The sequence below is a fragment of the Melospiza melodia genome, chromosome 2, assembly GCF_035770615.1.
Source record: "Melospiza melodia melodia isolate bMelMel2 chromosome 2, bMelMel2.pri, whole genome shotgun sequence".
In the NCBI taxonomy this organism is placed as follows: Eukaryota; Metazoa; Chordata; class Aves; order Passeriformes; family Passerellidae; genus Melospiza; species Melospiza melodia.
In genome coordinates, this window is record NC_086195.1 from 138,639,742 (window position 1) to 138,667,364 (window position 27,623).

Sequence of the window (27,623 nt, forward strand, 5' to 3'; positions counted from 1 at the left end):
ACATTTTAATTAAGCTGAAAATGATAAGGTAATGATAATGAAATTATAATGATAATGATAAATGAAGAGGTAAAACATCCATCCATACAGCTGTATCATCAACAAGGACTCCCACATCCTTCCCATTTAGACAAGGTCTTCACAAGAGCTTGTAGGCAGCCTGCAAATCTCCCTGCACAGGAGTGGCTGGCAGCACTCCAAATAACAGGGAGCAAATAGTGATCTGAGCAGCCAGGGGGCCTCCAAATCCCCTTCAGAGGTCACTTTCCCCCTTCAGACAAGAACAAAGTCATTGGATGGCAGCGCCAACAATTAAATTCTTGACTGTGTAAGCACATGCATGTCAGAAATATTCCCTTTTGCATTAGAGGACCAGGGGAGAAATGGGGAATGCAATTGGAGATGGCCAGAATGCAAAAAGCTGTGTTGAGATGAAGATGAAAATGTAAAGATGCAGAAGCTGAAAAAGAAAAGAATTGGAAAAGCATAGACTGCAGGGGTAAGGCATGCATGAAAAAGAGCTTGAGCTAGTGAAGAAACAAAGACTTCTTATTTGTTAAAAAAGCCAAATAAAACCTCTGAGTTGTTCTGGTGCTGCCTAGATGTTCTGACACTTAAAATTTCTTACCTGAGAGCGAAGGTGCAAGATGTCAAACAAGAACTAAAGCCAGCTTCCTCTCCATCCCCCACTTAAGATGGAAATCCTTCTGAGCATTTTAAGATAACCCTAAAATTATCCCAGCTCTTGTGCACTCCTGCAGTCTTATTCAGAACAGAGTTTTGCTAGATCTGAAGGAGTGTGCTGAGAGAAAAAGATGGAGGCAATGGTTACACCAACTTCCAAACAAAACCAGACAAAAAGGCCACTCTGCCTCTACCTCTGTCAGTTCCTGATGGTCATCTGGTGGATGCTCAATGAGATACAGCCAAGTGGATCATTACGTCCTGAGTGCTGCATATTCCCACAGCAGATCATGCTGGCCCCTCTGCCTTCTGTCCTTTCTGACCTTGCCTAGAGAGAGAGAAATCTGAATTACAAAGGAGAGCAGGGAAAAACAGAGCACAGGCACTCATTTTACTTTTTAAACTCTGTTATTACTGCCAATAAGTTACATTTTGAAGGCTAATGTTCTGTACTAAGCAGGAGGCTTAATTTTTGAAAAATGTCTTACTTCTACCAGCGGAATGGGTACAAAAGTATAAGAGCTTTCACTTTCCCAAGTTTTTGCAAAATATGCAGCACTGATGTTGTAACTCAGGATTTGCTGGGTGCTCTCACCCTTCCTTTAGCAATAATAGAACCAGAACTTCCCAAAGTTGCCCTGACAACTTCAAGAAGCCACATCCTCTACTATCCTAGCCTAGCCCACACAACCATAGAATCAGTAAGGCTGGAAAAGAACTCCAAGATCACCAAACCCAACCCTTGACCAAGCACCACCTTTTCTACTAAACCACAGCACTAATTGCCACATCCAGTCATTTCTTGAACACCTCCAGCGATATTAGCCATAATTCCAGCAAACATGTCTGAAACCACCCTCAAAACCTGCCCCAGAACACTCTGAGCTGAAAGAACTCATCTGATACCAAGTAACAGTCAAATGTTAGCATAATTATATTCTGGATAAATTACCATGTTATTTGATAACGTGTGAAAAATTATTAGGTTTTATCCTTTTTTTCCCAGGAAATCAATGATATTTCCTTATTTCTTTTGTCACTTTGTCTTCTTTTTATTCATTTTTCTCACTGACTGCTATTCTCCTTTGAAACAAGAACTGCGTTTGTTATCTGATTTTCTACATTTTAAGCACATTAGCTATTTAAAGATTTTATATTTAAAATTAAATCAGCCTACTCTTGGTAGAATGATATATTTCTGCACTTCACAGTGCAGACTTTTCACAGTGCATATTCTTTTGCATTATATTTCCTCTTTAGGCAGTTGCTTGCTGTGAGACACTGCTAACTGGGAAAAAAAAATTGAAGTTGAGAGAATGCAAGAAACAATGCCTTGCAGTTCAAACATCACATACTCTGGCATGTTTATATCTTTAGCTTAATAACAGCAGGTTAATACTGCACAATGCCAAGTGCCCCGGGCTCCTGCTGCAGTCAGTGGGAGTTGACAATTAGAACCTGACAGATGCACCCAGGTGCTAAAAGCTTGAGACACACTAAAACTGCTGGTTTGGCTAAACTTCCTTCCCCTTTGCTTTAACAGGTAATTTATCCTCAGGAAAGTACAAGTCAGACCTTTCGATTTCTCCGGTTCCTCAAGGGGAGTCGATTCCTGGCGTGTGTAATCCTGCAAGGCCCTTGCTGGTCATTAGCTCATTCCAAAGTATTTCTGTCATCACCAGCCATGCTCTTGTGTGAACTCTGAGCAGGGGGAGCTCCTGGCACTGGTCTCTAAGCTTTTAAACAATCATTCCCAGCTATTTGGAGAGATCCTGAAAGCTAGAGATTAGGCCTGAAGAATCTTTTCCTTCCCCTGAAGGAGACATCATTCATTGTCATTTACAGAGCCTATATTATGGGTTTTTTGCTTTCTTGCAGGTTTTTGGCAGTATCCAGTGTTGCTAAGGCTGATTGAATTCCTACTACCAGTCCTATTCCCAGAGGCAGCTTTTCCAAGGTGATTCCTGACACAGGAGATGGTGAGTTGCTTTATACCCTGACACACAGAGAGTTTATACATGTGTTCGGGATGTACCTGCTTTAGAGATCAAATTCATTTGGTTGGGTCTTCCATAGGGATTCTGCAAAGCAGGTTGAATACAGAGTTTTGCTGACCTCTGCCAGACTGACCTTTCCTTAAAGTAAAACAGGAGGAGAGACAAGTCTGCACTGCAAAAAGCCTCAGGTGGGAGCAGGGAAACACAGCCAAGTGAGGGTTGACCTGTGGAGTTATTGAAGGCTTAATGGGGCAATCTGAGCACACTCAGTGCAGTGGAAAGCTGCAGTCCAGCCAGGAAAAGATGTCAAAGAGGACAATCAGTTGAGAAAAGCAGAGCAGTGGATGACAGAAGGATGACTGAATAAATGAAGAAGTCTGAGAAATTCAGGCACTGCAGAAGCAGCTCAGCCTGCAGTCCTAGATCTGAGTGACCTTCTCCACAGCCTTGGACATTTAAACACTCAACATCTACTTTAACTGAGGGGAAAGAAACAATGGTGCCAATATAATGCTTCATTGCACAGATATATTTTAAAGACTTAACCTTTGCAAGACATTTTGAAGATGGAAAGCCCAGCAGCACAAAGATATTTTGTGAGAAGGCTTTCCTCCATTTTTGCATTAGCTTGATTTTATTTCTGGTTTTGCCTTGTGCAGTTTTACCAAGTGATTTTTTCCATAAGCTAATTGTAGATTTTTAACAACAAAGATGAAATCTCAAAATCCTTGTTTCCTGCAGTCATTCAAATATAACAGCTTAACATTGATAACATTTCCGTGGTAATGTATTCAATTAGTTTGAATACAAAAATGTTTAAAAACAGAAGGGTAAAACTTCCTGCAAAAGTATTATGAGAAAAAATTGTCATTTAACACTGAGATGAATAATAAAGCAAATAACAATAATGTTATTGAATAATAAAGCAAAAAGAAACAAAGTAAATCTTCAGCAATCATTTAATTGCCAGAGCAAATGAACATGAAATATGATTGCTCATAAATGAACCTGAAAATTCCATATGTTGAGACAGAGTAGTCATGTGCCACCATTCAGAGACTTTCTAAGGTATTTAACCACGTGGGGGTTTTTTTGGTTTTTTTTTGCTAGAGGAAGAAAAAGACCCTTAAGGCTGATGTTCAGCTCTCCTTACCCTCATCTATATCTACACAAGTTCTGATCCCTACCATCTCAGGATTGTGTCCATACTCTGAAAGATACAGCAAATTGCATTTTTTAAAGTCTTACAGTAAGAGGTAAAGACAAGGTTGCTGCATTTGTCATAATAGAAAAAAATTAAAAATGTCACTGGGTAGCTGTAAAATGGACTAAAGTCACCCTGTTGCTTCATGGTACTGTTTAAGAAACAAACAGATTTTAGTCAAAAATAGATCAGAACAGGGGCCAGTTTCAGCCCTTCCAAGCCTTTGCTGCTTCCATGAAGAACATACACAGAAAGACAAAGTTCCAAAACTTGTATTATTTCCTACTTCTAAGCTGGATTTTACCTTGGCCAGGAATTCCTCCAGCTGCCATCTGAACAATTCATAGAGAAAAGGAAGACTTTTATACTGTATCTAGGAAGTTCAGCAGATTCAGGTGTGGGGAATGTTGGGTTTGAAAGCTTCTCTTTCCTTTACTCTTGTCATTTTTAAAACCTATTTTCTCTCTTCTAGTTATGGGTTTTTATGTAATGAAAGAGAAATTTTGGCTGTTCCTTAATTCTACTATAATACCTGTGGTGACATTAGAGAGAGAAATTACCTGGTAGGAGAAAATGAAAGTGAAGTATAAACAGGGCTTCTGTTTCTGATGGAAATGGTTTGCCTGGCTGCATGCTCGTTTCCAAAAGACAATGACAGCCCGGCAGCTTGGAGAAAACAGGTCTTGACAGCACATGTTGGCGAGCTGAGCATTTTCTAACACCTCGTTTCACAGAAAGCACTTCCACACCATCTGTGCTCCAGCAGCCAAGGGTTGTTGTGTCCCAGGCAGAGCCTTTTGTCTCTGCGTAGTCACGGCAAGCAGGGAGCAGGTTCACAGCACCTGTCTGAGGCTGGATGTGCGTCAGCTCCTCCTGCAGAGCCCCTGTGTGTCCCTGAGCGCCCACAGCCTGCCAGGAGCAGCAGCACAGCTCAGCACACAGGCACAGAGGAGTCAGATGGGAGCTGCTTTTCTTGTTTAACGCTGCCGTGGCTGCCTGAAGATAAGAGATAAAGATGGGAGGGAGAGGAAGAGGGAATGCAATTCAAAGGCAAGCACGTGCCTCATTAGTGCTCACTGTGCAAGTTCCTTTTAATCTCTATAATATTTTTCAGTACCTTTTCAAATGTTTCTTTTTAAAAAAGGACTTTATAAGAACAATGCATTTCTAAGATAAATATAAGTAGCTCAATCTGCAGCTTAAATAGAGACCAGGAGGTTAATTAGAAAGCATATCTTGATTACAATAAATTGCCTTCTTTGAGCAGCTCTGGTGTTTGTCATTATTAAGTTATAGGTTTCTCAGTGTTAGAAGAAGGGACATCATTCAAACTAACACTTACATAAGTAGCATAAAGGATTATCCCTGATAGCACTACCAGGCACAGGTTTTGTGCTAGTAAACTCCCAGATGCCTATGGCAATTTAAAAGTAACTGAGTTGCCAAAATTTTATATCATTTGTCAGAATTAAAAAAAAAGGCAAGATCTCTGGGAAAACAGCCCCTCCCATGCAGTAAGTAAGCCCTAAATGCAGTCTCTCCTTTCAGTATTGTCATCTTTGAGGCTCAATATTTTTCTCATTATCATCCCCTTTTCATGGATTTTTTTTCTTACTTTAATGAATTTCTCAGGCACATAGCTATTTTCCTTGGCTATCTTGCTTCATTATGCTGATGAAAGCAGCCTTTTAATTTAAGACATTATTATTAAAAGTAATGTATGAAAGGCTTATCTGAAAGATATATTGGGTTGGCAAGAGATGCAAATCAAAATGCAACTGTCTAGGTACTCAATTATATATTTTAATGGAAGAATTTGAGTAAAGCTCAGGCAGGAAGGGAAAAAAGTACTTATTAGCATCTATCATTTAAATTACCAGCATATTGGTAGACTGTTCCTGTATCTCATACCCCTCAATAAGGCTGAGACTGAAGCTGAGTCAGTGGACAGCGCTGGGCTTGTCAAGTCTGTCCTTCTGCAGCCTTCCAGAGGCATGAGATATTCCTGCAGCTTTTTTCTCCTATGGATTAAGTACTTGCATCTTCCAACATCTGGTGGGCTACTTCATCTTTTGTAATCCATGTAAACATTTACCACCTACTTGCCTTTGAATGGACTCCATTATTTTTTCCTTTGGTGTCTCAGGAGATACTCTCTGTGAGTTAAGCTAAGGGTTCTCCACAGGAATTCACATCCCCAGTGGAGTGATGCCTCCACTGGGGCACTCAGCAGACATTGAGCTGCCCCAGCTATATTTGGGACAGCTGAATGTCTCATGGGGGTTACTTTTAGGTTTCAAATTTGCAGGGCTTTCCTTCTCAGTTCAGTACAACACAAGTGACTGAAATTTATTGAAGTGGGCAAGGGCATCCTGCAGGCTGGTGCTGACCAAAAGCTCACATGACACAAATCCTTCTGCTCACGAGCAGAGAGGATGGCAGTGAGTTTAACCCCTGCAGTGCCCCATGGAACTCACCATTAGGTCTTTGGTGCTGTTATGCTCCTTACAGCTCAGCCTCCTGGCAGCCACCTCAATCCAAGGCCTTTGCAATGAGCAGAGGTTGCAGGGATCTCTGTAATGCTGGGATCTGGGCTCTAGCATCCTGAACAAGTACAAGAGCAGAAAACTGGCACACAGACTCTTCTAAAACACAAATGAAGACTCTCTGTAACTTACAACTTCCTAAAGGGGAATGTAATGCAGATTTTAAGAGCCAGCCTTTAAGTTCACATATTGCTGTGCATGTAAGGAAAGCAAATGTGCTCTGAAAGAAACCTCAAGGTCATGGAGTACTCTGCTTCCCCACCTCCAGCAGGAAAGAGAATGAGCTTGTCATCTCACTCTGTAATTGATTCATATCTAATACACAGCTTAATTTTATTCTTCTTTAGTTGCTGTCCATCTTTTTATTTTATAGCAGTCAGTCAGCTGAAAACTGGCTTGATGGTCAAACAAAATGTCACCACAAAAATATTAACGTTTCTCTGTTTGTGGTGGCTCAGCTTAAACAATTTCTGGAGTTTGTAGGCAGAAACAGTGCTGGTAGTGGTGAGTTTTGCCTCAGCACCGAGCTAGAGTTCATCAAAACTATGGATCATCTGCTTTAATTTCTGATCTCTATTACCTGCACTCTTTTAACATATGCACCAACTTAAACTTTTAACAGCAGCTTAACAAGAAGTCATCATGACAGACAAAAGTTAGGATTTCAAATGGAAAGCTGAAATGAAGGGAAAGTTTGGATTTAAAATGGAAAACTGAAAAGAAGATAGGCCCTGCTTGCACAAGGGTTTCATTTTGGCATAGTTCCCATTAATAGAGAATAATTTCTTCAGCAAGGCTTTTTTGTTCAAATATTTAGGAATTTGCCTGACATTCACTCAAATCTTAGCAGGCTAAGCTACATTCAGAAGGACTGATAATTTAAAGATTGTTTTACTTGCATACAATCGAGTTAATTCAAAGACTTTTATCAAAATTCTCGCCTGTTAAATTTGACTTTGAGGTTATTTTAATTATACTGGAACCTTCTAACTTGTTAGAAAAGTCACTGAGATGCCCAACTTCAATCAGAAATTCAGGACAATTGGTACAGACACTGAGGCAGAAGAAGAGGACCTATCAGAAGACTGTACTTAATGAGATTTCCACGAGACATCTGAAAAGCTGACCTTTGCCAAGTGCTTCTTTTATCATGTATTGCCAGGAATGTGTTACTTCTTTAGGTTATGTATCTGCAGGAGAGTCTATCAGCTAAAATCATGCAAGTTGTAATTCTGCTGAAGCCAGTGCACTCTGGGGAGGACAAGTTTAGCTACAAATGAATAGGGTCATTTACAGTTAAGATAAGGAAAAGCAAGTTACTGCTACTTCAGTAAAATGCATACACTTATAATAATAGGGGGAAGAAATGTTCAGACTTTGAAAATGTGCTTTTAAAAACGATGTTAACTACAATATTTGATAAGCTTATGTCCTGTTTTGAGCACAGTGTTATCACCTAAACATGATTAGCTGAATTAAACAAAGCTCAGTTAGTGCAGATAGGGTAGGTACAGCTAAGCTGGATCAATTAAAATCTATTAGAACCCATTCCTGCTGACTATCACAACAACACCTTTCAACCAGAAAATTGCCAATTATTCCTTATTCTCAGTCAAAGTTTAAACACTTAAACACTAAATTCTAGCCTTTATTTTCAGGTACTTATTTGAGTACCTGCAAATAAAGGTTAGAATTCAACTCACCAAAGACAGACATCTTGAACCAATCACTCCAACTTTCTTTTTGCAGTAATAGAGAGAAGCAGACACTGTGAGGTGCAAGGCATCTGGTGTAAATAGGTCAGCACAATCTCACCCCAGTATTTGCTTCACTCCTCTCCCAAAAAAGGGTGCCCAAAGTGCCAAAGAGTACCTGTCTAGCACAGATTGCTTTTAGCTTAGGCAGAGATATAAAAGGAGGTGAGAGGAATTCTACTAAAAGAAGCTGAAAAACTTAGGAAATGACGGTTTTGTTTCCCTTTATATAAACAGGTGCATGAAACTTTCTCACTCAGTAGGAGTTGGTGACTTCAGGAAGAGGAGTTTATCAGAAACATGGGAAAGAAAAAAGCTTTAATTCACAGGGTAGATTAACATAAGCAAATACCTTTTGCAACATGCCCAGTGCAGGGGAACAGGTAGCATGGTCTGTTCAAGAGATGCTGGCAAATCTTTAGTGAGCAGCAAATTCCAGGGGTTGCTGTGTGTGACAGCTGTTGGGTGCTTTTAGTGTCCTTGCTGCAGAGGTTTTGACAAGGTCTGTGCTGTTTTGAGCTTTGTCTCCCATGACAGCTAAGGGCTATAATCCATAAAAATCAAAGCTTGCATGTAAATGTCGTCCTGAAAGAGTGTGTTGGGTTTTATCTGAGCCTGTCATTAGAAACTTTTGCCCTGGGGTCTTTCAGGTCCTTTCTTGGAAAGAAAGATCAATATTTCTGTAGAGAAAAAATACAAGGCAGCCAAATGTAAATATTACTTATTCTAAATACAGGATTTCTTGATGTGCCTCTGACCCAGAGCAGATTCCAAAGATTAAACTGCTAACAAAGAGCTGTTTGACAAAGCAGGATCCTTTGGAATCAGCTGCTGACATGCTGGAGATGATGGAGCACCTAAGAGACTGATGATAGCTTGGAGATGGAATGAAAATACAATGCATTGTGGTTTTCCTATGAGGTAACAGACCTTAACACTGGCATTTTTTGCAGAATTCATTTCTCAAAAATCTATGAAGTCTGTACCAAGCCTGTACACTTTGTGAGATTTTATTTTTCTGTTGCTCAGATTTAATTGAGCTTCCACAAAGATGTCAAGGCCACCAGCAAGGTCATCCTCTGTCAGATGCCAGGGTCATAAAAGACAGCTAGAATTTCTCAGCCAAGAAAAATATTCACAGACATTTTACACTGACAAGAACAATTTAACTTTTCTCTGCCTGCCTCTGAAAAACATGACTGCTGGAAAATATTCTAACGTATATTTCCTGGAAATGTTTCTTTCTTCTTTTCCTACGCTGAAAAGAAAATAACCCAAGGCAGACAGAAATTTCAACCAACTGCTTAAGGTTAGCTAAGAAAGTAGAGAACAGTAGAGAAATAGGGCTTTGGAATGGAAATTTTGAGACAGTGATCATCAGATCTTCACCTATCCCTGCACCAAGCTGGAAACTTAGATTTAATTCTATACTCCTTCAGTGAGTTGGTATTTACTTGGCCAGGCAAACAAAGGTCCAGTTCTCTGAGTCTCTTATGAGAATAGTATTTCCTTTACTTTGGAACAGGATTTGCTTTTAAATTATAAATATGTATACTGCTAAGCTGGACAAACACACGCATCCTGCCTTCAGCTGTATCTGAAAGAGTAGATCACCTACTTAAATATTATTAAGGCAAATTGCATCAGTAAGCAGTTTGCATTTTGTTATTGCAGCTTACACAAAGGCAACCCTAAAACACAAATATGCTGTGTTTGACTAGGAGGAGACATTAAACCTGGATTTGAACTTCATGTCTTCAGATGTCTTTGTCATCACCTCCATAAAATGATTTCTAAAGTTTAGCAGTTATTGCACTGATTAATTATGTAAAAGAAGGAAGCAGCTGAGAAACCTGCTGTGGATTCAGGCTGGTACTTAAAATAATAGAAATGGACTACTTGGCAACAAATCTGACTGCCAGATGCTGAGCTGCTACTCAGAGAGATGGATCTTGAACTGACCCATAAGAAGAAAGGGCAAAAATTGACAGTTTTGCTGCTCTTGCTCACCAGGACAAGGATATTGCTGGGTTTGGTCTTTTTTCTTTCCTATCTCTTTCACTGCTTTAAGACGCATAAACAAAACCCTCAACCTTCAAAATTTGCAATTTATGTTTCAAAACGATAAAACAGTTCCACAACTTGGAAGCTAGAGACATTTTTCATAAGTAGGCTCAGATTAGCTTAATTAATTGATGCACTGAGTAAGCTGTGAATGTATCTGAGGTACAAAAATGTGAATATGCAGGTCTGTGTGGAATTACCCTGGAGTGGTTATTTGCTTATAATTGAGTTACTGCAGTAGTGCCTCCAAACCCAGGCATTCACACTGAACAAAAATACAATAATAAGTGGTCCATTTGCTAGAGAGCTGTCAGTATGAATAGGCAAAGTGAAGGCTTGGAGAAAAGTGGTTTTGAAAATACTTGTGGTCTTTCTTAACCAGATGAATTGTAACAATTTAACTAAAGCCCTTCAGAAGCTGGAGTTATGCCAGATAATTGAAGGCCACATAGGTTGGGATTTAATAGTTTACATTTGCTGCCCATCAAATATCCCTTCAGTTGTAAACTTACAGCCTTAAGAATGTTTCCACAGGCAGCTGTTTTATTCTATACCCAACACATGTATGTTCCCTTACCCAGCTGTCCTCAGGTATTGACTCAAAGGAGTTTAAAGAGTGTTTTGGGCTCACAACCCTACAGAAACAACACAACTAAGAAAAACTTCTCTGTGGTATAAAAAGCAGGCAGGCCAGCAGAGCCCTCTCTGGGACTGCAAGCTGTGGATCCAGCTTTTAATAACTTCTCCATCAAGCATGGCAGCTTTTTGCTTTCACCAGCTGCTGTCCTTACTGGAAAGCAGAGAGGAAAACAAACAAACAAACAAACCAAACTTTGCATGGGTTTGAAGGAACCCTGTGCTCTCCACTTGTTTTTCTGGGTTTTTTGTTGTTTTTTTTTTTTGCAAGCTCTGGAAGAAAGGAGCAAGTGAGAGTTTGGGGGTTTGGTGCCTTGCTGCTGCTAGTTCTGGGTGGCTGGGCTATGGTCACTTGTGTTGCAAACACAGAGGGTGCAGCACAGCAGAAGCACAGAGGATCCTCGTGCCTGTTTCAAACAAATCAGCCTTCTAATCTGAAGCATATTCAAAGAACATTTCTTGGTATTTTAGATACTCCAGGGGCAGAAAAAGGTAGTGGCAAAATTTAACAGGTTATCCTACAGAAAGTCATAATTTTGTGGAAAACAAGGAAGTATCCACTTTCCTGAGCTTATCTAGGCATCCAGCTAGGAAAAAATAAGGCATCTAGAAGAAAACCTAAGGAACTCAAACTAACTAGGGGCTTTTTGTCCTTTGAAGTGCTGGGCTAACTTGCCAACTCTTGTATCTCCCTCCCATTCCCTCATGAGCCTCAGACACAAAATGACTTGTGTTTAGCAACAGATTTTACAGCTCAGTGTGTTACAGTGTGCTCTGTACAGCACAGCCCTCACTTATTCTCAGCTGAAGGAAGGCAGGGCTTACAGCAGCAGCCAGGGAAATGAGTCATTGTGCCATTGGAGGGGAGTGACTGAGCCCTCTGGCTCATCAGGGACAGAATCCATCACTAAAGGGGAAGCTGCTGCTTTACCACAGAAAACTTTTCAGCCTGGTTCTCCAGGGCTAGAGGAATCCTTTCAGTCAATTAACAATCTGGCAAAAACTTTCCAGCTTGCATGCAAGAGCCCCAAAGCACTAAACAGAGCATTGTTCCTGTTAAGTTCTTTATAATTCACTGCTATGAACCAACAAGTTCTTCCATGTCACTACACAGGCATTTTTCTCTAAGATCAAAAAACATTCACTTTGTTACTTTTCTAAATACAGCCACACTGGAACAGTCCTGCTCAAAACATCTTAGGAATTCCTGGGATGGAGGTTACCTGTAGAGTTCAAGTAACAGTGGTGGTTCCTTACCCATGAATTTGCTGTGATTTGTTTCCAATCTATTTTTAGTGTTGGCTGTTTCAGCATCCTGTGGTGATCAGTGCTGCAGTTTTAATAATTTCCTAGCCAGGGTCTCATGAATTTAGTAGTAGGGGGTGTGTGTTGTTATTAAAACCATGCTTGCAAATACCTTCCCTGCTTCTTCCACTGAAATTTCTCTGTAATTTGTCTTGCACCGGTAAAAGACAAATTTGCAGCTTTGAGCCTCAGAAGCTGAATATGAATTATAGTGAGTTGAAAACATACAGGAGAGACTTTTGCTTGCACACTTCATCTCTCAACAGCTCTAAATCACTTACCTTCAAATGACTTACCTTCAAATAATCACCTTGTTAGTGCAAATTAAAATTCAGAAACTTTCTCCAAGTTTAGGATTCTCCTCCCCCATGGTGAGCATCTGGGAACAGCCAACATAGTTACAGCCCTGAAAACTATACATAAATGCATATTTAACATCTTAAACAAGTCTGACACAACTGTATAAATTTTACTTAAGGTAATTTGAACTTTGAAAACTCTTGCTTGAACTGCCCTCACAAAGGCATTTTAACACTGAAAAAAACTCCCAATGTGTTTGGTTATACTTGAAAAGTAGGGAAAAAGAGCTTTCTTAGAAATGCTTTTAGAAATTTTAGGACCAGAACAGAAGACTAGCACTTACATGAATTCATTATCTGCTTCAAAACAATTTATTCAGAAGCAATGGAACAGAAACAAATTAAAATGTCCCTTTAGATTTCACTCAGGAAATATATTCTTTTATAGGTCTTTGACTCCAACCTTCTGACAGTTAAAATTAACTTTGCATTACTGAAACAGATAATGTGCTGTCCTTATTCTATTCAGAGATAATACAGTAAATACTGATTAGGTTTAACACATGAGGTTTAGAGCAGAAACATTTCTTAATTTATATTAATTTGTATTTGTGAATGATGTCTGGCTGCCCATTAGGCTTCACTATTTCAAAACTTCATTTAAAATCAACATATCAGCTTTAATATTTTTTGTTGTGGGGTAGTTTTTAGTGGTCCTATGTATATGCATTTATACAAATATTACTTTAAGTCGCTAAAACCTAATAATAATCATTCTCTTTATTTCCTGCTGCCTGTCAGACAGCTTGCTTGTACAGAAAAAAATAATACATCCCATTTTGGATTAAATCTGTTATGTGCTTTCAGGGAATGTAATAATCTTAATACAGCAGCAGAAAAATGGTGACTTTATAGTGCCATAAAATGTGTCCTTTTCCCAGGATTTTCAAGACTGCAATATGTAGGTTAATACAATCAAATCCCAGCTACATTATGTGGCTCACAGTGATGAGAATGATGTAAAAGCACCATATCCATTATAGGTAAGGGCTTGGTGGCTTTTTTAAGCAATCCTGTCCCTTTTCCCTTTTGGGAAGGCAGCTTGGTCAGTGCACAGATTTTTATGTCACACGTTGCACTTGTCCAACACCCCAGACAACCCTACTTCTTCCAAAGGCTCTGATATATTTCTTAATTAAATCTTGACAGTGAAATTGTGGTTCATGAAAACAATCCATGGTGGTTTGCAAGCCAGTGTCTGTGCATATTAAACCAGCACTTGACCAGATTGGGATTTTTACAGTTCAGTCAGGTATGCCTTGAAAGCATTATCAGGGATAAGTGGTGGGTATTTGAATAATAAGCACTCTATGTCTGCCTCTGGGATGAAATACAAAGCTCCTCAGGCAGTCTGCAGGGCTGTAAAGCTCAGAATGTTTGGTATTTTGTTCTGCTGCAAGCAGCCACAATTTACTTAAACACCAAGCTGTTTTTCTGATCCTTTTTCCCTGGCAGCAGTGGTGCCTCATCAGCCCATGCAGCCAGAGGTGTTATTATTCCCATTCTCTCTAACTCCCCTCTCTGACCTATATTCACTCATCTGTTTGTTAGTCTTTCACTTATAAATAGATTTTAAATGTTACTGTGTGAATTCAAACTTATGTTATTAGATAACATCACCCACTCCGACTAAACAGAAATACAATTTTTCACCATCTTACATGCTTAGAGCCATACTTAAGATAAATTTCAAGCACACTTCAGACATCTCAGTCCAAATGCATGCACATTTCAAAAGTGCACTTATTAGTAACTTAGTGAAAATTATTTTCTTCTTGCAGTTAGAGGTGAAATTTTATTCCTGAAAATCAGAGTTGCTTTTCAAAGGACAAAGTTAATCTCCTCATTTATTTGAAATCCTACTTTTCATTTGAAACAGTGAAAGTTCTGACCTTGCTTGCTCTGTAGTGACTCCTTTACAAATATAAATGCACCAGTCAAGCCAATGTTCAGCAGCATGTAAGAAGCCAAAAGGGTTGGAAGTGTAATACCTCAGTTAAAAATTGTCACCAGAGGCCAAGGTGTAAATTAACATGGAAGACTTAAGGGAAACCAGGAATTCCCATTCCAGTTTAAGATATCCCTATATGAGGTATATGTCATTTTCTACACAGGAGAAGTAAATATCTAGAATTTAGTCTTCATTGAGAAAATGAAAACACTGAAATTGTCGGAAAGGCACCTGAAGCCACATGGAAATTGTCTCTGTGCAGCACACCAGCAAAAAGAAATACAGCCACCAAACCAGCTGGTGTAGATGGTCTCAGGCTGCCCAGACCTGGCATTCTCTGGAGCAAACATAATTTGACAATAACTAATTTTTTGGAAAGAAAGTCATGGAAAATTTCTGCATGGCCAGGATGTTCCTGAAATGCCAGGACAAAATGAGGTGGACCAGAAAAGTTCCTGGGGGAAATGCTGCCTGCACTGCATTTGTACATTTATCTATAGGTGTTGGGACAATTTTCTGCCCTTTAGTTCTTATCACCCCTATTTGCAAAGCCAAGAACAGAGACAAAGACTGTCAGGTGTGAGTGTGCTTAGAGGACAGCAGCTGGAATGAGTGATTGTCTAGGAAGGCACAATTCATCACTGCAACTCATTTCACTCAGTTTCATGGTCAGCACAGGAGGCTGACCCCCAGTTTGAGCCCCAGAGCAATCTCCAGTGTGCTTCCAGAGCCAGACTTGGCACCTGCTGGGCCAGTGTTTTATGGTGGGAAATGCTGCAGCCATGACTCAGGGCCAAAGCAATGTTTGATTTGAGCCTGTAATCATCTCTCAGATATTCTCCCTCAGGCTGGTAGCTCTTGTGGCACCAAAACATAGTTATTATATATAATTCTTATCACATGCTTGGGGTTTTTCTCAGGTAAAAGCTAAAAAGATGAAAACCCACATCCTAACCTGGCAGAGTAACATTTTCACACCATGACACTTGAATTACATGGCTGTGCTGTGGCATGAGGGAGTCAGAATTTGGATAAAAAAGAATGTTCTTGGAGGGGGACAGATGTGTGTGACACAGCTGCCCTCTGTCATTACTGCTGCTCTGCACTAAACCTGTAGGCTTTGGTGTTCAGGTTCATCCTGTTAGAAACTGCTTAGCTCTTTAAGAGAGCAAATTTTAGTGCATGAGCAGCGTGGATGATAAAACAGGAGGCAAAAAGGCAACACAGCCAGAGTGCAAAGGCAGCACCTCCTCAGGAAAATGAAGGGAAGAGGGAAGAGAGCTGGAGTGAAACCATGACAAGATAGGATTTGTGAGGCATAACAATATCCCACAGCTTTTCCCAGCCCTCCTAGGGGAGAGATGGAGGTTGCTTTTACATGTTGCGATCAAAATTTAGGAAGTCAAGCAGCCATCTATCTGGTCTGTGGGTAAGACAGAATTAAAAAGGAAAATTGTGCATCTCAGCTAAATTTCTATAATTTAAAAATAGTACCGTACTAGTTAAATAAAAATAATGTTATTTTTGAATCAAATTAGTTTTTTCAGATTTTTACAGGATTCTAAATAAGATAACAGTAAAGATCATAAAATGTTATATTAATATTTATCTATGTAAACTATAAGAAGAATTTTAAGAAACAAATTTTACATACAGTGGAGTCAAAATTTAAACCATAAGTTTCCTTAAGTAAGTGTATCTGTAAGAGATGGTATTCAAGGAGTTTAGACAAATTATCAGACTGATATTTCTAGATGCAAAATCATGAAAAATATCTTCAGAGTGATCTCCAGATTAAAAGTGACACACTGAAGGATGACTTAATTTATTCTCTAACATTGAGTTAAATAGGTTTCTCTTGCCCAGAAATGTAAAATAAATAACTGTAAACACCCATAGCAAAAATTCTAAAGGAAAAACCAATCAATCACATTGTAAAAACACAAAAGTTACATAAGCAGCATTTTTAGACCTATTTGGGAAGGTAATACTTTTACCCCACAGCGAGTTAGAAATGCCCATGGTGTTTTCCAGTGGTGTTCATCACTACAGAGATTTTTTTCCAAAATCCAGTGAAGGCCTCTGCCCCAACCCCCAAGGGCAGTGGCCTTAGGTTTCAGTAATGCACAGCCCTCTGGTTTTACTCTACACCTCCTGGATATCAGCTTTTCCCATCGCCTTATCACTCCTGCCAAACAGAGATGGGCTCTCAAGTCAAGCATTAGAGATTATAGAGGGGGACAAGAGCCTTAAGTGACTTCAGAGTTGCTAACTGATATTAGAACAGAAGGAGGACTAAAGCTGATTTTAAGATCCAGAGGCAAGTGTCTAATCCTGAAGCCTTTAGTTTCTTTTCCCTTTCGTTACCAATTCATCCTAAGGCACAAAATCAGCATGACAACTCTTTTTTGTTTGGTTTGAGGGTTTTTTTGTGTTTTGCAAAGCTGCAGGAAGTCAAAATCACATTAAGAGTGGAAAATATGTGGATGGATTTAGGCATTGGCACCTGAATGAATTTCATGATGATTACATTCCTCTCTAAGGTATGAAACAGCAATTCTATTTCCCTTTTCACTTTTCTCTAGCAAACCTGGAGATCCAATAATGTCATACAACATATTGCAATGTGACAGCAGAGTGCTGATATGTCCTATACAGCCATTTGTCATTTTAGGTGTGGGATGGTTTTTCAATATATTCAACAACACTTTAAAATATTTGCCTAAAATAGATTTTTTACCTTCTGTTGTGCAAATCTAGATTCTTTTCACCCATTCAGGATCATTCAAGCTAAAAGGAGCTGTTGTCAACACTAACAGCTATTTCGTAGGAAATAGAAATCCCTTTGAAAACCAACAGGATGCAGAAGGAAGATACTATATTCTGTAGCATGCACAGTTATAGGGATGCCAGTTTGACCAGATGTTTATAATTGACTAAGAAACAGCCAGACTACTACAAATATTGTAGTGCTCCCTGTTCTGTTCAGAAATGGGCACATTCAGAACTAAAATACTCTGTTCATCCTTTTCTTTTGGATACAAGAATTAACTAGTGGTACGGGTAACAGAACTGAAGGGATACCTCCCAAAAAAATAGGTTTATAGACTCATATTGAAGTTATCTTATATTTGGAAGGTAGAAGTCTGCAAGCCAGATAATGCTGTTATTTTCATGTCTTGCTTCCAGTGCTCCTAACAATGCTCAGGACACATTTTGAAGAAATACTAACTAGAATATTATGTATGCATCACTTTTCCCTGCTCCAAGCAGCTGGAATAACTGCAGTGCTTCTAACATATTTCCAGGTTAGTTCTTACAAGTGACTTCATAGCTCATGCATGACAACAGCTGGTAGAGAGCAGGAATGACTCCAAAAGTAATTTGGGAAGTGAAGGAATTGAAGATTCTATTGTATATTTGTTAACTATGCTCATTAGCTAAGTCAGAATTCAGTAAAATTAATTTAAAAATACATTTTAATTTAGTAGAATCATCTACCAAACAAAGTTAAGTGCTTCCTTCACTTTGTGCTTAGTTCACTTCTTGTTTTTTTTCTCAATGTGTTGCCGTTAATCCTTGGTGTGGAACTAGCCTGACTGTTTATACTTAATTTATTTGAAGTTGCCATGACTTGTAAAACTGAGAAAAGATACTACTTAAAGACACTAGGCAATGAACCTGACTTTTAAAACAATATACTCATTTTTTCCCCTGGAATACTCCTCTTTTCTTTTTCTTTTTCATTTTTAATGTTCCCTTAAAGTTATTACTATCTTCTGAGCTGCAAGTCCTCTTCTAGAAGAACAGTTCAAGCACAGACAATTGCCTTTTTCTGCTAAAACGTGTCCTTGATTGTGGCACAACTCTGACAACTCAGCCCTAAATCAAGCACATCTGTGGGCAAACTGGAGGAAACAGCCCATTTGAAATGAAACATTTGTCTCATTCATTGTCCATAGTGAATTTCAAAGCACTACACTGAGTTAGGAATAATCACCTGTACAAAGCAGGGCTGTGAGGGACTCTGCAGAGAAGGATTTAAGGCATCACAAACAATGCCATGCTATTGGAGAGGGGAGAGAAAACCCCACAAAATATTCTATTATTTTAGTGTAATACACTATATTTATATATTTTTATAGTGTAATACATAAAACATCACCCTGCTCTGTTCATTTTTGACCGCTTTAGGAGGGTCAGGGTCATACTGGAAAGCACACAGGAAAGAACAAGGAAAAAAATCAAATAAGTAGAAACTGTGGACTAAGAAGAAATATCAAAGAAATCAAGTTCTTTAGTCTAAACAAGGGAAGCACATTTGGAAGCCTAAAGGCTGTTGCAGCAAGGGAGGGATGAAAACAGGCTTCGTGCCCACCCAGAGCCCAGCAAGCCTGGCAACAAGGGAGGTTTAGCTCCAAATTCTGGCTGTGTTGGGAAATGGTGCCTGGGAATTGTTTGTTTCTATTGCTGGAGTGCCTTAAACAAGAAAAACGTAAACATTTGTCAGATGTGACAGTAACACTGGCATGGTGAAACACTCAAGATTACTGTTCAAAACCAGTTTTCCAGCAGATTATATTTCTGTCTTGTATATACTATTTTCACAAAGTGAGTTTTGCCTTCCCAGATGATTAAAATTGGGACTGGCATAACTGGGTGTTTGGCTAGTGTAAATAAAAGTCTTTAAGGGCTAATAACTCCTTGAATTTTATTTTTGTCAACAGCACAGAAACTCTGGCAAAACATCAAAACCCAAACTTGCAGTCCTTGGAAGTCTTTCATTCCTCATTTCTGGCAAACTCAACAACTACTCAGACATTCATATGAGCTTTTATTCTAGCTTTTATGTCAAAAATACTTACCAAGCATACTTACAGCCTTATTTGTGTTTTACCTACTTCATGTCTTCCTTTTGATCCCCTCTCTAACACTTCACATTCACCACATTGTCTGGGGACAAAACATCCTCTGCAGTTTGCCAAAGCTGAGGTACCTACGTGTCAGAAGGGTGCTCATGCAGGAGGCAGGGGATGTTTTACACTCAGGGCTGGTTATTGGGTTTCAGAGAACATAATTGCACACTTGGGAGGCAGTAACTTCTTAATTACAGTCCTCTGGGGAGTGGGAGGAATCAAAGCAGTGTCATGTCTGAAAGGGACTTGACACAAGTAGCCAAAGTGGCCTAATCCCATCAGAGGAGAAAGCACTTGATCTGTGCTCCAGCAAGCGCCAGCCTTCTTCAGGCACTCTATAATTAAGAATTTAAAATTGCTCCCCTCGGTGCACTTCTCTGCTTCTGCTCTTCTATCAGCTTCATCCCTGAAATCACCAGCCTGGTTAAGCAGCCCTGATTTCTGCTCCCTGCCCTATTGCTGGGGGTGGGATCGTGGCTAAGGCACAGGGCTGGGGGTCAGCTCTCAATTTCTGCCAGGCCCATATCACACACGCTCTGGGTTTTGGGTGTCTATCATGAGGCACGTCAGCTAAATGCCCACAGGAATTCTGAATGCATGAAATTATCCTAGAAATTATCACTTTTTTAAAAGTTAGGGCCTGGATGTTGGAAAGAACTCATGCTTGAGAGCAGTGCTGGAGCACATGCTGGCTTTATTTATTTCAAAGTATCATCCGAGTTTAAAAAGAACTAAAACACATTGCTGGATCAGGACATGTGACTGACTAAAAAAAGGGAAAATCCACACCATTCTAAAGTGTGTCATTTAAAAGGGAATGTAATTATTCATTCTTCAACCGGCAGCCACCTGCAGCTCGTGGCAGTTAGGAACAAGCACTTTCTCCAGGCATGATTTTTCCATGCATCCATTTCAGGCACTTTCCTGCTTATTGTCCTGCCCTAGTGCCAAACAAAATCAGGACCCTGGAGTTGAAAGAGAAGACCCTGATGAAATCAAGGGTGGCTTCCCTTACAAAGCAGTGTGAAATAGGCACTTATTTTAGCTGAGGAGCAGAGTGCTGTCCAGCCCTCCAACCACCACCAGTCCAGAGACCACTTTGTGAATTGATTCAGGTCGTTTATCCTACAAACCCCACATTTCACAGTGAGAAATAATGTAAGAAACTTCTAGGGTTATTATCTGTAAGTTCTCTTTCTGGGAATACAGCAAACCACCAAATCCATAAAAACTAGGTATCATTAACACCACCAGAGATGTCCTCTGATGTGAGTAAACACATCCACAGCTAAAACAGGGTGGAAGACAATGAAATTGCAAGCGCTAAACATCTCTTTATATAAAATAGGTAATTTTTTTAAGCTACAACCAAGAAAGGAAATCATGAATGAAAGAATCTTTTCGTAAAAAATTATAACCTGCAGAAAACTGAACATTTTCAGACATTTTTACCAATCTTGAACTTTGGCACCAGAACGACATTCTCCGCAGGGCTGGTGCCTCATTAATACAGCCACAGCACTGCAATCCATGAAGGAAGAAACGGGGGAGGAGGACTGTGCTAATTTAGCTCTGAGTTCCACAGAAGAGAATGTCACACTCACTCCCCCTCAGCAGTGGGCTTTTCATATGGCTGCATTCAGGATGGCTGGTGGCTGAAAAGAGAAATTGCTGCTGCTGAGAGAGAGCAAGTCAGTCACTCATCAGCCCAGTGCCTTTTTCTGCTGTCCTTAACAACAGCACACCCCTTGCCCTGGTAAAATACTGTCCCTCTCACCTAGTCCAGGTCCAAGCTGAGACAGCACAGAATGAGGCATGCTGATTTCACGTTGTAAGTTTTTGTTGAAAACATCTATCAAAGTCAAAGATCCTTGTGGTTTCTCAAAACCAGGTTTTGCTTATTAGCCCTTTATCCTTTAGTGAACAAAGCGAGTCAAACGTGTGTTTTGCTGTGAATGCTCTAGGAAATATCAGATATTTATTACATGTACTCATCCCATGTGGCTTTCTCTACTGTAGGCTACAGCCTAAGATTACTCCTTTTCTATTTTCCCATCAGATAAAACAAAATGGTTGTTTTCATCTTGGGGTCTGTAAACCTTTACATGAACAGCTTCCAAGAGATCCACTCAAAACATTTAGGCAAAAACAAACCCACTACTCTACTAGTGCATGACATCAGTTATCACATGGGGACCTGCATTTCTACTGAAAGATTTTTAGTCATCTACACATTGGCTTAAAACTACTGCAGAAGCTAAACATGCCTAAATGAAGTCTGCATGGTCAATAGCAGAAGGCAGATAACCCTTGAGAGGATAACAAAAATTAAAAGACAAGAATATACACAGAAGACATATCCATTGGGGTCTTACTGTCTAAAGCAAAGTGTCTAAAATAAAATAAAAAGGAAATCTGATGAAAATACAAGAAAAATTGGGATGTATCAGATGTTTAACAGGAAGAGTAACAAGGAAACCCCACTATGGGTTAACTGGCCACAGGCTGCCCTATTTACAAATAATGGAACCTTAAGAGAAGAGAATAGGCAGGAAGGCAAGCCAGCATTTTATACCAAACAATTATTAATGCACTGACAGTCTGAACATTAAGTTAAGGTTCTATAATGAGGCTAACAGTCTGTGAAGATGGTTCAGTCATAAGACTGTTCTCAGCTTAATGGGTGCCATAACCATTAAAGATGAAACACAATATTTGGAAGGCCAAATAGATACAAAGCAGAACATCACAGCAAACAAAAAAAAAAAATAAAAGCTCTTGCTCCATTCCATTCAGACTTGGCACGGCACAGCAGGATGAAAAGAAAACACAATACTAGTTTCTCTGTAGTTTCACTGTTCTCACTTGTGGAAACTAAAGCTGAAGACTCTCAAAAGCCAACCACAGCTTAGGCAATAAGTCTTCCATGGTTCCCTCTATAGTTAATGGATAGAGAAATCTCCCCCAAAATAAATCAGAGCAGAAACTTGCCTGTGATTTTTTGTATCCTCTAGGGTAATAGATTAGAAGTTTCTGACATGACAAAAGACAGACACAAAGGGAGCTGGCTATAAATTTGAGGACTGAGCAAACAAACATCATGAAGTTCAACAGAGCCAAGTGCAAAGCTATGCACTCAGGGAAGAAAAACCCCAGGCACCTGCAAGGGCAGGAAATCAAGTGGGCTGATATTAACCCTGCGAAAAAGGTCCTGAGGTTACCATGGGTGCCAGATTAATATAGACCAACACTGCACTTGTGTCAGAAACAAAGCAAATGACCTCATTAAAATAAGCATGTCCAGCAGGTCAAGAGGTCATTATCCCAATCCAGTCAGCACTGATCAGGCCAGACTTGCAGTACTTCAGCCTCTTCTGCAAAGAAGGGGGAGATCAAGATGGATGTGGAGAAAATGGACAAAGTCCAGCCTATGAGATGATCAGGGCCCAGGGCACAAGGCTTGTGAGAGAGGGTGAAGAACAGGGGTTGTTCCCTCCTCAAAGGAGGGGTGATCTATCAGACTAAAAAAAGGATGATCTAGTGCAAATACTGTTAGGGAGGCTAAAGACCATGAAACCAAACTGGTTTTTAGAGTGGCAGGCAAGATAATGAAGAATGACAGCAATCACAAATATTGTCTTGATAGGTTCAGGTTGGACACTAGGAAAAACATCCTCACTGGCAGGACAGGGCAGTTGTCCACAGAGCTTGTAATGTCCCAGTTATTGAGGATTTTCAAAACTCATAAGTACAAAGCCATGGCTGACCTGGTCTCTAATGTCAGCAAATCCCCAGTACAAAGAGGAGGCTGGGTGAAGCAACCTGCACCTGCCCCATTCAACCAAGATGTCTGTGATTCTGTGACTCACAAAGCCTCACTATTAATAGGTTTAGGAAGACAAGTGTTCCCACACGAAATGAATGAACCTCTCTGAACTTGCAAGGGCAAACAAAGCTTCAGATCTCTTCAGACTTTTGATGGAGTGTGTCAGTTAGAAAGAAAATCTTGCTGCTGTCTTTCCTGTTTTACCAAATTAATATTACAAACAATGCTTCAAAGTGAGAATCTGTGGGATCAGCCTCACACCTTGTAAGAAGAAAAAGAAAACCTTTGAAAACAACGTGGCACAGAACACAGGTATTCATCAGCTACATTAGGAGTCTCTAGATAATAAGCAAGTTAATGGCAGCAGTAAATCTCAAGTTGGTTATTGCAGGCTGGGGAACAAACTAAGCATGGGGGATGGTTAGCAAAATAGACCTAGACATCATGTGACTGGTAACTGTAGGTCTCCAGTCTTTGGCAGTATTTTCTTCATTGTTTTCGATAGTGGAGTACCAAATTTAAATGAGATTGGATTTTAACTACCTCCTCTATGGGAGGTGGAAACTTCATATTTAGTAGGAAAATAATCTGAAGATATGCCCAGAATCTAAAAAAAAAAAAAAAAAGGTCAGGGGGGGCAGGGAATTGTTTGAGGGTTTTTTGAACACAGTCTGAGGTTTATTTGGTAGAATCCTCACAGTCCTTTGTGGAGGGGTTTTTTGTATTTCTGCATTGCTTGAATAATACCAGATCCAGGAATGTTGCAAAACAGTAAAAGAAGGTATTTCAGGCTATTAGACTTAGCTTAAAGCATGAACTACAAAAGTAGACATCCCAAACAGAGCTTGTTCCTCAGAAAGTTTCAGAAGTTCAAGAGACTTATCCAGTATTCATTGTGTAAGCATCCAAAATTGCCAAGGCTCACCTTGGCACAAGACTTTGTGACTAACACAACACTGACCACCCATGTCATATCTAGAGACTGACTGAAGCATGGTGCAAACCAGAGATTAAATAACACATAACTGTCTCCTTGCTTCTACGTCTCTCTTGAGACTAGTGTGGTATGAAGATGTTATCAGCATTACTGCAATAGCTTCAGAGGCAAAGAAAGGAATGAGCTATAGGTGCCATTCCATACAAACACTGCTGAAGCTCATTGTTAGCATCTCCAAAATGATCAGCCTTTATTGTATTCATATTACTGTTATATATTGTATTCATATTGCTGTTATATATTATTTCTAGAGTCCCATACCTTATGAGCAGTTCTTCTCAGCAGCACTGTTCCTGCTACTTCATCAGGGCTCCTCCACAGCTCTTCCTGACCAGCCAGCCCACCCCCTTTTATCCCAGTTGCCTTCACGAGCCACAGCTGCTGCCCATTGAGGACATCACAGCTGTAGCCCATTTAGAACAACTAGGATCAGGGCAAGGCCACTTATACAATACATAGATTTTACTGAGACTCCTACTACAAGCCCTCATTTCTGCAATTCAGAGCTCCCCCTTCTCCTCCAAAATTCACCCAGTTCTCCTAGGGTGGATCTCAGTAGTAGTGTTCCTGTTTTTAAGCACTGCAGGTAGAATAGCATTTCTGAAAAACCTCTCAAGTGATCACAGCAGGGTCATTCCTGCCCTCTGTTTCTGATCTGTACAACTGTAGGGGGTAAATGAAGGGGCAATTGGTTGCTTGCTTGGATGTGCCAGTATGGGCAGTGATATGGGGATAAAATTGCTCTGTGCTGACTAAATTAGAAATGAGTAACTGAACATACTTCAATTTATGGCAGTAGTCTCAGTTAGGTATGGCAGAAACTGAGCAGTGACTTATGAGATCTGCCATCATCACCCAAGAGCTTGTTTTATAAATAATAGTTGATTGGCAGCAACTCAAAGAGTAAGAGACAGAAAGATTAATCCCCAGTTAAAGGACTTAGCAGCGTTGCTCCTTGTGGAAGAGAGGATAAATTACAAGTGACGAGGTTCCTCTGCAAGATGCTGCTGTGTTGAGCAGGCTCTGGAGAGGAAAGGGCTCTGGGGTGACAAAGGCAGCTCACACATTTGTACAGGACAGGCTGGGAGAGGGAAGTGAGGGGGCTGTTCAGCCAGAGGCACAAAGGGAAGCAGCACACAAACCCAGAAGGACTTTCTGCTGAGCCAACATCAGAGTTTGTCACATTATCAGTACAGACATGCACTATACACAGTGAAGAAATGCCCACAAAACACATACACTGTAGTTCTGGCTTACACACAATAACATACAGGACAACATGCACCTTTCTAAATAACTTCATGAGGCTCATCCAGAGCTGTAGCAAAATTCTGATCTTTTATGGGAAGGCCACTGTAGGGAGAAAAAACCAAAAGCCTGTGCAGAGAAGTTTCTTACTTCTATGAAGTAAGCTTTTCAAAATAAAGAAATCAGATTTCTCCACCTGTTTTTACCTAGAACACGGGAAACATGTTCTTGGGTAATGCACTGAAAGATCAGGAAAAATACCTTGACTATTCTTCCAAGCCCTGTGGCTGTCAGAGACAAAAATACTAATTTTGCCTTCACTAAATAAATCAGCACCTCAAATAATTCAATCAATTAACAAGACAAGCCTGTAGCTAAAGATATCACCATGAAAAAAGGGTAGTAAAAATTGGGAAAATACTCTTTTCTTCCCCCTGTAAATGTCAGGTGGGAGGCATTATTGTATTTTATGCAAATAGCTTTTCTCACTTCAAAAACGTGCTGGTACAGATAATCAAATTCTAGCTACGACCAACCCACTTCAACACAGACAGAAAGTCTCCCACAACAGGACCCCTCTATATAAATTTTTATATCCCATGATGAGCAGCAATGCTTTATATCCAGAGATCCCACACTTGATCCATCAGCATAACCACTGGCGTTATTTCTGAAAGGCCTAACTGGCCTTTATGAAATTACAAGGCTGCGTTTCTGCTTAGCAGTGATGAACTACCAAGGGCATTGCAAAGACCTAAGTCTTAATCAAGTTTGCAGTCTACCTACTGATTTACTGAGCACACAGGGTCCCCAAGCAGCAGACAGATGATGTTTGATGATAATTTTGAAGAAATCTGGCCTCTGCACAAGAGCAGAAGCTCAGCAAAGGTTTAGCAAAGCACGCACAGCACGAAACCAGTGCAGGATAGATAAAGCACTGAGCTACCAGGCCATCTACTGCCCAAGAAGCCAAACTAACAATCTTAAAATCACAAATCTTCTATTTTCTTTTTGTCATACCCTAAGGCAGAATTCAGCATTCACCTTGCCCTGCTCACAAACTCAGGTCAGCTTTCTTTTCCCTTATTTTGACTTTTCTACCTGTAAAATTAGGATAAACCATGGACCATCTGGGCTCCAGAACTTGCAGCAGATAGATGAAGCCCTACCTGGTGCTGCAAACACTTTGTTTCCAGCACTTTCCAGAGGTGCTGGAAGCCTCTCATAAGCTCTTCTCTACCAAAACTACAAGAAAGAGTTGTTTTGACACCAAAGGAGAAAGAAGACAATTTTCTAAGTTATAAGCCTGCTTATCGTTTCAATTTTGTTGCTTTTCAGGCTTTGTCACAACTTTGCCATTACTCTCTACAATTTTCTAGAATTGCCACAAAAAAAGTCAAAAGCTGCTGCTTTAAAAGCATATTCAAGATTGAAGCAATATTCTAGAGCAAGACATCGCACCCTGTAGTTCTCCTTTAGATGCCTGCAATCACCACTGACTCAGTTTAAGGAGATGGTAAACTGAGGCTGAGAGCCATCAGCTGCAGTGGTCAGATGGCTTTTACTCAGAGAGCTGCACTTGAAAGCAGAAAGGTACAGAAGTGCTGCACATCTACCTGTCCTTTTCCTTTTCTTCCAGTTCATTGAAATGTAGCCCCTCGGGGCTTGCCCTTTGCAAGGCAGATTGTAATCCATGCAGCAAGTAGCTACATTGTGCCTTTAATGGTAAAGGACAAATAATCACTCATTATCACAAGTTCCATGAATTTCATTAATCACATTAAACCCTTTATCTATGGACTAACAAATTAACAAAGATTTCAAGCAACCTCCTCTTCTGTTACTTTCTGATATTTAAAAGTAAAGAAACTAGCTCAATTCTGTTAGTCTCCCACTCAGTATTCCCTTAAGTCAGGGTCAATCGTCATAGGGAAATTTAGCCAGGGCAAAAGTATTCTTTGAAAAGGATAATCCAGAAAGAGAATGATATTTCCTCCATGGAAACACAAAGGGAAGAAACTGTAAAGTTATTTTGTGAAAGCAGTTTGTTTCATTTGTATTGAACATGAAATTAAATGCTCCAAGCAGCACTGAAAACAGTAATTATCTTCACGTAATATCAGTGACATTTTTCAC

At 39.9% G+C, this 27,623-nt stretch overlaps 1 protein-coding gene across 1 annotated transcript in view; it reads left to right on the forward strand.

The window, feature by feature from the left end:
• Positions 1–27,623, forward strand: part of HTR1F (5-hydroxytryptamine receptor 1F) — a 104,415-nt gene that overhangs the window by 46,231 nt on the left and 30,561 nt on the right. Inside the window, exon 2 of the mRNA XM_063150077.1 lies at positions 2,563–2,663. The gene's annotated coding sequence lies outside the window, so the exon portion shown is untranslated. The remainder of the gene's footprint in view (positions 1–2,562; positions 2,664–27,623) is intronic.